Source organism: Calliphora vicina, unplaced genomic scaffold (genome assembly GCF_958450345.1).
Source record: "Calliphora vicina unplaced genomic scaffold, idCalVici1.1 scaffold_21, whole genome shotgun sequence".
Classification (NCBI taxonomy): domain Eukaryota; kingdom Metazoa; phylum Arthropoda; class Insecta; order Diptera; family Calliphoridae; genus Calliphora; species Calliphora vicina.
The window spans coordinates 254,895-266,734 of record NW_027052622.1 but is presented as its reverse complement, the minus strand read 5'-3'; positions in this window follow the sequence as shown (position 1 = coordinate 266,734).

Below are 11,840 nucleotides of genomic sequence, written 5' to 3'. Positions count from 1 at the left end.
TTTATAAATTTGTAATAAATTTTGTGTACTACCTTAATGATTTGTTCCACTTTTGTAAAAATAAAATATTTGTTTGATGTTTGATCGAACGCGATGTTAATGTGATTGAACTATAGATTTGTTGAGCTTTGAGATTTTCATGTAACACGTTTGACCGTAAGCTTTATGCTCGTAAGCTCGTATGATAGGTCGAAGTTAAAAGGTGAATGCTCTTTTTTAAAACGAACTTGCTGTTGATGCAATTAACATAAAGCTTTATTCTTTTTGTTAGATTTTAACATTGACTGAGAATTAAGAGAATATTGTTTCCGAACTTCACCACGATTTGTATGTATACTATATTTATTTCTTTTACTTTCGTTTATCTCTTCTTTTTTTTTTGAAGATTTTTGTTTTTTCAAAGGTAGTAAGTAAAGAAAGCGAATGTGATGAAATGACAAAATTGGCAAATGTTGATGAACTTAAAGGTTTTTGCGAATATAAAGAAAACGTATGTATTGAAAGAAATAAAATTGGCAAATTATGAACTTAAAAGATTTTTGCAAATGTAAAATTTTGTATAAAAAATATTAACGGAACTGTAACGGTTTTTTTTTGTTGTTTTTTTTTTTTTCTAGAATTTATAAAAAAAATTTTTAGTTTTAGATTTACGATTGTGTATGAATTTATTATGATGACGAAATTTTGCTGTGTTTTTACGGTTTTTAGACAAATTTTATGTTTTTTCACTTTTTATGTATACAAATGTCGTTTTTTTACTAATTTTATTACTTTTTCCGTTTTTATAAGATTTTTGCAAGTTTGTTCACGATTTTTTTTGATTTTTACACCGATTGACTTTTTCTTCGCACGTTTTTTCTACGACTTTTGTTTTCTTTAGTTTTTGATTTTATTTTTTAGCACGGTTTCGTATAGACTTTTTGATCACTCGTTATAAACTAAATACATAAATGCACTTTACCTCATTCTGTAATGGTGAGTATGTAATTCCAGCGATGTTACAGAGCTTCAAGCACCAGTTATGTTAATATGGGTAACTTTATGTATAATTTAGAGCTTCCTGACTCTCAATGGTTTGCACTAATTAGATCTCAACGGTTCGAGTGGACCATGAAGAAATAGAGTTTGCTTGAGGGTTGGTGTCCAATAAGGGTTAGATATTTAGGTGTATGGGAGTTTGAAGTAGTGGACTGTATATAGCGTGTACCTAAATTAGATAGACAAACCAACACTTCACTCTAATTGTGTTATATGCTTTATAACTCCTCGTTTTGTAAAAGGAATTATAAAGGAGTTAGAAGTTTTAGTTTGGGTAAGAAAAACAGAGAGATTTAGTGTAAGTTTCTTTTAACAAAGAATATAAGTATATTTGTGCTCACCGTTGGGCAGTTAGAATTCAAGTGGGTTTTACAATATTCTTTTTTGTAACAAGTAACTTCATTTTGGCAAACTTTTACATATTTCGAGTTTTAGGTATTAATGTTTAAGTATAATAATTCACAATAATGTTATGTTAATGTAACGTTTAACAATACATTCGTTACATTTGTTAATAATGTCATGACATAAGAAAATTCAATAATCCGTTAAATTACAATTCAATTTAAATATATATATGTATATTTATAATAATAAAATACATTATTATTAGGAACTAATATAAATATTTGGTTTAAAATATTTGATTTTAAACACTAACCTTGGTGCAAATTTCATCCCGATCGGAAGACATCGATTTCAAAAGTTGGTTCACTTGACATGAAATCCCCCATATATAAAAATGGATGTTTGTATGTGGGTATGTATGTATGTATGTTCCGAATGAACTCAAAAACGGATGGACCGATTTTAATGAAATTTTCAGGGAATCTTCAGAAGAGCTTATCGGGTAACACTGTAAAGTCAGATTTTTGGTCTGTGGGCGGAGGGGCGTGGCAAAATCCAATTTTTACAATTTACCGCTAATGCCATCTATATATATAAAAAACGGCGGGACCGATTTTGATGAAATTTTCAGGGTATCTTCAGAAAATCCCAGCGGTTAACACTATAAAGTCAGATTTTTGATATTCGGTCTGTAGGCGGAGGGGTGTGTAAAAATCAAATTTTTACATTATACCGCTAATGCCCTATATTTCATAAAAATGGATGTGTATATGTATGTTTCGTATGGACTCAAAAATGGCTGGACCGATTTTGATGAAATTTTCACGGAATCTTCAGAAAAGCATGAATAAGAAATTTTCATACTCAATTGTTGAATTCATTGGAACCAGCCGAAATGCCACTACATGTATTAACATTGAAGGTTGGATCACCGACTATGTCCGACACTTTATATTAAAATCGAGATGCGATATAAAACAGATGTTTTCTAAGGGCCAGCAACGCGGGCCGGGTTCAGCTAGTATTTCATAAAAATGGATGTGTATATGTATGTTTCGTATGGACTCAAAAATGGCTGGACCGATTTTGATGAAATTTTCACGGAATCTTCAGAAAAGCATGAATAAGAAATTTTCATACTCAATTGTTGAATTCATTGGAACCAGCCGAAATGCCACTACATGTATTAACATTGAAGGTTGGATCACCGACTATGTCCGACACTTTATATTAAAATCGAGATGCGATATAAAACAGATGTTTTCTAAGGGCCAGCAACGCGGGCCGGGTTCAGCTAGTTTATTTAAATAATTTATTTGGTATAAATCAAGATAAGCGAAACAGCTTGCATTTTTATAATTTTTTTGGTGTTGATAGCTCTCATAATTAGAAGCACAAAAACGTTAATATTTTTGCCTGCTCTCTCTTAGTTTAAGAGTTATAGGAATTTAAAGTCAATACATATAATTGTACATTTCTCATATATTTGGAAAACAAACTGATCGTTATGGGTATCATTGAATAGTGCTTCACTATACCTTTAATATGATATATAATATGGTACAGTTTATTAATATTGTGAACCAAAAATTCCTTTTTGAATTTATATGACAGTACTTCAGAAAATTTTGATATACCGGAAAAGTGATTTTAGCGAAGCCGGTGTTCGATACACCCCAGAGTTAAAAGTCCCTTCACCCGGCCGAAGACCGACAATACAGAAAATGTGAATATTAACAGAAAAAAAATTATGAAAATATAAACTGTTACGGAGATCTTGATTTGTTCCCACATCTCTAATATTTAAGTCAGCTGATTCATTTTGTTTCATATTTAACAAAAAAAAAAACTTTTATTTCTATTTTAAATTGTGATACGAGCGTTATTTTTTAAAAATGTTTTAGGTTTAGGATTCAAAAAATTGCGTCGACGACGACAAACAGAATAAGGGCGAATAAACAGCTGTTACGAACAAAATCAACTATTGTGAATGAAAAGTTCATGGGGAATTTCACGATAGCAATTTTACTTCGAGGGAAATGAATATTTCATGGGAACAAAATGTCACATGTTATTGCCGATAGGTGTGATAATAGACGATAAGGGTAGATCTGTGCCATATAAAATATTTAATAATGCATTTATGAATTGGATTGTCCGTAAAGTTAAAGAAAAATCCAATTTAAATGCTCCAAAGTTGAAGAATGATGTTGAAAAATATTTAGGTTTTAAGGGTTCTGCGCGAGGCAAATTTTCATGGAAGGACTGCCCGAAATATGCCGTTGATAAATGCTGTTAATAGAAGACGAGGAATCGAGCTTTGTCGACAACATTTGAACAAAGACAATTCATTCTGGAAGTCCGTTATTGGTATTTGTTATTTTTTCTTCCTAAGCATTATAACAGGACATATATCATTATACTAGCTGAACCCGGCCCGCGTTGCTGGCCCTTAGAAAACATCTGTTTTATATCGCATCTCGATTTTAATATAAAGTGTCGGACATAGTCGGTGATCCAACCTTCAATGTTAATACATGTAGTGGCATTTCGGCTGGTTCCAATGAATTCAACAATTGAGTATGAAAATTTCTTATTCATGCTTTTCTGAAGATTCCGTGAAAATTTCATCAAAATCGGTCCAGCCATTTTTGAGTCCATACGAAACATACATATACACATCCATTTTTATGAAATATAGGGCATTAGCGGTATAATGTAAAAATTTGATTTTTACACACCCCTCCGCCTACAGACCGAATATCAAAAATCTGACTTTATAGTGTTAACCGCTGGGATTTTCTGAAGATACCCTGAAAATTTCATCAAAATCGGTCCCGCCGTTTTTTATATATATAGATGGCATTAGCGGTAAATTGTAAAAATTGGATTTTGCCACGCCCCTCCGCCCACAGACCAAAAATCAAAAATCTGACTTTACAGTGTTACCCGATAAGCTCTTCTGAAGATTCCCTGAAAATTTCATTAAAATCGGTCCATCCGTTTTTGAGTTCATTCGGAACATACATACATACATACATACATACATACCCACATACAAACATCCATTTTTATACCCTTCAGCTTCGTGAGAAGGGTATATATAAGTTTGTCATTCCGTTTGTAATTTCTACATTTTTCATTTCCGACCCTATAAAGTATATATATTCTGGATCCTTATAGATAGCGGAGTCGATTAAGCCATGTCCGTCTGTCTGTCTGTCTGTCTGTCTGTCTGTCTGTCTGTCTGTCTGTCTGTCTGTCTGTCTGTCTGTCTGTCTGTCTGTCTGTCTGTCTGTCTGTCTGTCTGTCTGTCTGTCTGTCTGTCTGTCTGTCTGTCTGTCTGTCTGTCTGTCTGTCTGTCTGTCTGTCTGTCTGTCCGTCTGTCTGTCTGTCTGTCTGTCTGTTGAAATCAGTTTTCTGAAGACCCCAGATATCTTCGGGATCCAAATCTTCAATAATTCGGTCAGACATGCTTTCGAGAATTTTGCTATTTAAAATCAGCAAAATCGGTCCACAAATGGCTGAGATATGAGGAAAAAACCAAGACAACCTCTATTTTTGACCTATTTTTTACCTATATCTGGATTACTAAGACATTAATATAGACAATATGGATATCTAATGATAGATATTTCAAAGACATTTGCAACGACGTATATAAGACCATAGTAAGTTGGACCTACAATGGGTCAAAATCGGGAAAAAAAATTTTGAACCCGAATTTTTTTTTAAAAAAAAAAAAAAATTGAAAAAACAAAAAAAAAAATTTTTAAAATTAAAAAAAAAAAAAATTTTAAATTTAAAAAAAAAAAAATTTTTAAAATTTAAAAAAAAAAAATTTTAAATTTAAAAAAAAAAAAAATTAAATTTAAAATAACAATCGAAAATTTTTTTTTTTCAAAAAATTCAAAAAACAACTGGAAAAAAAATTAAATTTTGTTTACCTAAAAATATTTAAAATTTTGAAGTATAATTTGGTGAAGGGTATATAAGATTCGGCACAGCCGAATATAGCACTCTTACTTGTTATATATGGGGAATTTCATGTCAAGTGAACCAACTTTTGAAATCGATGTCTTCCGATCGGGATGAAATTTGCACCAAGGTTAGCTCTATTGGATAGTAACTCAGACACAATTTTTCAACAACATCGGTCGAGAACTCTCTGAGTTATAGGGGGTAAAATTTTGACAATTTGGTCAAACAGGGGTTTTTTCTTATCCATGTAACTTATTACCTATTGTTCTTAGCAAAATGTGTCCCAAATAGTATAGATAGCTATTTCTTCGATCTTTCGAAAAAAAATATTTAAAAAAAAAAATAAAAAATTTTTAATATTTTTTTTCCGAAATCAAAAACTTTTTTGACTTTTTTTTTAAATTTTTTCTCTTTTTTTTTTTTTTTTTTTTTTTCTTAAAATAAAGTTTAGATATTTTCCTTGAACACCTACTTGGTCGCTTAGTGGGATGCGAGTGGGATATCTATCAAAATAAATATTTTGTAACTCAAAACATAAAATTTTTGACTTTTTTTGCAAAATCAAAAACTTTGTTGACTTTTTTTTTTCAAAATGGACCCTTTTTTAATCTTTTTTTTTAGGTCAAACAAAAGCTTAGATATTATCCTTGAAGACCCTTTTGGTCGCTTAGTGGGATGCGAGTGGGATATCTATCAAAATAAATATTTTTTAACTCAAGACTTACAATTTTTGACTTTTTTTTTTGCAAATACGATTTTTTTTCCAAATGGGCCCTTTTTTTAAATTTTTTTTTGTAGTCAAAAGAAAGCTTAGGTCCATTCCTTTAAGATATTTTTAGTCCCTTAGTGGGATGCGAGTGGGATATCTATCAAAATAAATATTTTGTAACGCAAGACATACAATTTTTAAATTTTTTTTTTGCAAAATCAAAATTTTTTTCCAATATGGGCCCTTTTTTAATTTTTTTTTTGCTCAAAAGAAAGCCTAGGTCCATTCCTTTAAGATATTTTTAGTCCCTTAGTGGGATGCGAGTGGGATATCTATCAAAATAAATATTTTGTAACAATTTTTTAATTTTTTTTTGCAAAATCGAAATTTTTTTCCAATATGGGACTTTTTTTTAAAAATTTTTTTTTGCTCAAAAGAAAGCTTAGGTCTTTTCCTTTAAGACCTATTTTGTCACTTAGGAAGATGTGAGTAGGATATCTATTAAAATAAAAATGTTGTAACTCAAGACATTCAATTATTGACTTTTTTTTTGCAAATTCGAATTTTTTTTCAAAATGGGCCCTTTTTTAAAAATTTTTTTTTAGTCAAAAGAAAGCTTAGGTCCATTCCTTTAAGATATTTTAGGTCCCTTAGTGGGATACGAGTGGGATATCTATCAAAATAAATATTTTGTAACTCAAGATATACAATTTTTGATTTTTTGGCAAAATCAAAAACTTTTTTGACTTTTTTTTAAAATGGGCCCTTTTTGTAATTTTTTTTTTTGCTATAAAGAAAGCTTAGGCCTATTCCTTTAAGATGGTTTTGATCGCTTAGTGGGATGCGAGTGGGATATATATCAAAATAAATGTTTTGTAACTCAAGACATACAATTTTTGTGTTAAAACATTTATTTTGATAGATATCCCACTCGCATCCCACTAAGGGACTAAAAATACCTTAAAGGAATGGACCTAGGCTTTCTTTTGAGCAAAAAAAAAAATTAAAAAAGGGCCCATATTGGAAAAAAATTTTGATTTTGCAAAAAAAAATTAAAAAATTGTATGTCTTGCGTTACATAATATTTATTTTGATAGATATCCCACTCGCATCCCACTAAGGGACTAAAAATATCTTAAAGGAATGGACCTAAGCTTTCTTTTGACTACAAAAAAAATTTGGAAAAAAAATCGTATTTGCAAAAAAAAAAGTCAAAAATTGTAAGTCTTGAGTTAAAAAATATTTATTTTGATAGATATCCCACTCGCATCCCACTAAGCGACCAAAAGGGTCTTCAAGGATAATATCTAAGCTTTTGTTTGACCTAAAAAAAAAGATTAAAAAAGGGTCCATTTTGAAAAAAAAAGTCAACAAAGTTTTTGATTTTGCAAAAAAAGTCAAAAATTTTATGTTTTGAGTTACAAAATATTTATTTTGATAGATATCCCACTCGCATCCCACTAAGCGACCAAGTAGGTGTTCAAGGAAAATATCTAAACTTTATTTTAAGAAAAAAAAAAAAAAAAAAAAAGAGAAAAAATTTTAAAAAAAAGTCAAAAAAGTTTTTGATTTCGGAAAAAAATATTAAAAATTTTTTATTTTTTTTTTTAAATATTTTTTTTCGAAAGATCGAAGAAATAGCTATCTATACTATGTAGTGTGCACCCTGTAGACAAAAGCTACTAGAAAAAAGAAGAAGAGCTAATAATGAATTGATGATGACAAAAGGGTTTTGTTTTAAAGTTTTTTTTGTGTTTTGACAATTGGAAAGATTGTAAACAATAACAAATGAAAAGAATATATAATTTAGATGGCTGAAATAAAAATCTCGGCCATTTTCTTAAAAAAGATAGGTTTCGAGGAAGGAAAGATAGTGAAATTCGTTCTTTTTTTAATCGTACTGGCCAAAGAAGGAAGAAGGTGGAGTTCGTGGCGCAAATTTATTTAACAATTTTTATATTTTTGAAGTAAATTTTTTTTATTTGGAAGTTAAGAAGAAGAAAAATTCATAAATGATCTTAAAAGTAAATAATCTTGAAACTAAATGATTTTAAAACTAAAGAATTAAAAAAAAAAGAAAAACTAAGAAACCGCCAGCCACTTCAACAGGACTCCATCCATCGTGGGAACAGCAGCATTAGCACCACCACGCCTGGGGTGCTAGGGTATATTTGGTGATATTCCGACGAAGTACAGTAAAATACACCGGGACATATAGACGGACGTTCAATTCGGTTCCTTTTCTTTAAGAAAATAAGAAAAAAAAAAGAAATATTTATAAAATAAAAAAAAAAAGGTGATTAGTGAGATATTTATATAAAAAAATAGGAAGTCTTAAGTATCGCAAAGTCCATCCCGCGTGTGAACCTTAACCACGCGTGCGCGAGTTAGGTTAGAGCTCTGGCCTAGGGAACAGTGAGTCGCGAGGTTAATTAACCCAAGATTTTCCTAAATCTTATATAGGTAATTCTCCTATACAAAAAAAAAATTTTATAAATAAATATATATAAATAAATAAAAGGAATTAGAGAATTCTAAATATTAATAGTACCTCGAACCACTTAGACATTTAGACACGTCACTGACAGGAAATATCCATCTACCCTATCCTCACCCGGGAGATTCTTCCGCAAAATTAGTTGGCCGCCAGGGAATAGAGCGGGAAAGCAGTAACGCTAGATTTAAAAAGATACATTATAAATTATTATTATTAAAAGAAATTTTATTAAATTAAACTAAAAGCAAAAAAAAATTAAAATTTAAAACTAAAATCTAAGAAAAGAAAATTAAAAACTAAAATCTTAAATTTAAAATTTAAAACTAAAATCTTAAATTTAAAATTTAAAACTAAAATCTTAAAGCTAAATTTTTAAAACTGAATCTTAAAGCTAAAATTTGAAATTTTTAAACAAAAACAAAATTTTTGTACATTTTTATTTCTAAAGTAAATTTTGTTAATAATTCATTTTTTTGTTTGTATAAATTCATTCTTTATTAATAAACCGAAACTTTTATAATGTTTAAATGAAATTGCTATTTTTCAAGTTTTTTTTTTTTAAAATGATTTACTAAATTTCAGTAAACGCGGCGGTAAGTAGGGAAGGTATTGTTTGCGGGGAAAGTTTGGGACATTCTTACGATAGGATGTCATGGCGGGATTCAATCCCGAGTGGGTGGGTTATCTCCTGGCAACAACATCAGCCAGGAGAAGAAATTGTTCGGTAGATAGGTACGCAGGGAAATAAAGGAAAGAGAAAAAGGACAAGAGAAACTACTTCGAGCCCCTTTAACTTAAATATACTTTTGCTGGTATGATTTTTGTGATAGTGTGTGTTTTCGATCCGGATTGCTGGCAAGGACCACCCCCTCCGGCGAGTTCCCAGCCAGGCAAACGCGAGCATACCAGCGCCGCCGGCAATCTGGCCACCTTGTTTCTTTATGTTTATTTTGTTTTCTGTTTGTTCAATGAACAATGAACAGACGTTTGACAGACACACCAGCCCATACACTACAACTATTTGGGACACATTTTGCTAAGAACAATACGTAATAAGTTACATGGATAAGAAAAAACCCCTGTTTGACCAAATTGTCAAAATTTTACCCCCTATAACTCAGAGAGTTCTCGACCGATGTTGTTGAAAAATTGTGTCTGAGTTACTATCCAATAGAGCTAACCTTGGTGCAAATTTCATCCCGATCGGAAGACATCGATTTCAAAAGTTGGTTCACTTGACATGAAATGCCCCATATATAGAACAGTGATGTTCAAAAATAAAAATGAAGATGTATTGGTGAGAGAGCTACCCAGCAAACATAATGTCAAACACTTAAAATAATAACAAAATGAAGAAAGTTTAGATTTAGAATTTTTGTCAAATAAAACCAATTTATTAAATGAATGTAATTTAAATTTTAAGGAAATGAAAAAATATACATTGTAAGTCCGAAATTCTCTTAAATTTTGTATTTATTTTTGACTTTGTTTTATTGTGTTCAATTGTAATTGAAACGCGTGTGTTTGCTATGCTTCAAACAAAAACAACCAACAACAATGCTTAATAAATTTCTGAAAAAAATTGCGATAGTCCGTCACATGTGGTTTCTTCGCATTCTCAGCGATGAATGAACAAAAGTTTTTAAAAGAGCATAACAAATGTGTGTAAATTTTTCAAACAATTGTTGTATGGCGCAGTGATGTTAACTTTTTAATTTCGATTACCGTACAGCCCTAAAAAAATTACCGTTTTTTAAGTAAAATTACCGTATCCAAAGTTTTGTACAAAAATAATAATATTTTCTTATTGAAACAGGTTTATTTTTATAATTCAATATATCGAGGGCCTATATTCAAAACTGTCTATCTTAAAAAACACAACTTTTCAGGAAAGCCAAAAAACTGTTTTTTTCGCGTATTAATTGAATTATTAAAATTCGGTATGCTACAATTATTATTTTAAAGCAACTAATGAATCGCACATATAATTGGTTTTTAAAATTCTGCATTATTGGGGACTTTATGATAGAGGGGTTTTCTTCTCAAAATAATCAATGTGATGTATACAAATGATAAGATAGAGGATTTTGCATTTTAATAGAATTAAATTATTTTGATTTCATTTATGCCATCTGTCAGTTTTTAACGTGATTTATTTAAGATAACGGCTAATAATACAACATAAGATAAAAAACACTTTAAAAATAGACACTTTTTTAAGCCAACTCCAACTTTAACCATTTATTTTTATGCCATGGAAATTATATTTTCGAAAAACAAAAAGGTAAAATATTTTCATGGTAATTCATTTTATTTAATTGTTGAAAAATGTAAAATTCATGTTCAGCATTCAAAAATTAGTAAGAAAACATGAATTGCAAGAAGAAATTATTCCAAATAAAAATTTGAAAATTAATTATTTGAAAAGATAGAGGCTTTTGCATTCGGAAAAAAATTAATTGTATAACATAGAGAAATAACAAAAATGCAAATAAGAAGAAATTCACACCATAGGGCTGTTTTATTGAACATTTTACCATCAAAATGTAATTTTCGTGAATATCAAAGATAGAGGGTTTTGAATATAGGACCAAGTTTGTAAAACAGCAGAATGCCATTTTTATCAAGATCTTTTATTTGCCTTATAAGCTTAAATTCCTTATCAATTTCATTAAATTTATTCATTTGAACAGCTTCTGGGAAATGCAAAACTAATGGAATTACAGAAATATTGGTATCGAACAATTGGGGTTTTATTACGTCAATGTTTTTAATGATTGCATTTGATTCAAAAAAATTTTTGCAATCAGTTTTTAATACAAATTTGTATGTTGAAATATCCATTCCTGGAAAACTTGCGATTACTTTACCGCATAGATATATTTTGTCCAGCGGTAGTTGGTTATCATCATCCTCAAAATTTTATGATTATTTTAATGAGAAATATGTATATCATATGTAGACCCATTATGGAAATATTACTTTTGGGATATAATTCTTGAAAATTTAAACTTTTTAAAATTACCGTACAAATGTAGAAATTACCTGCCTACCGTACGGAGGTCTAAATTACCGTACAATACGGTAATTACCGTACGGTTAACATCACTGGTATGGCGTGAACATCACTGATATAGAATTTTATATAAAATTTGTTTGATAAATTGAATGAACATTGATTTATTTTCGATTTTCTAAAATAATTTTACCTGTATCAAATAAGCTGTGAGTCACTGTATGTGTAAAACAATACATAACACAAATTAA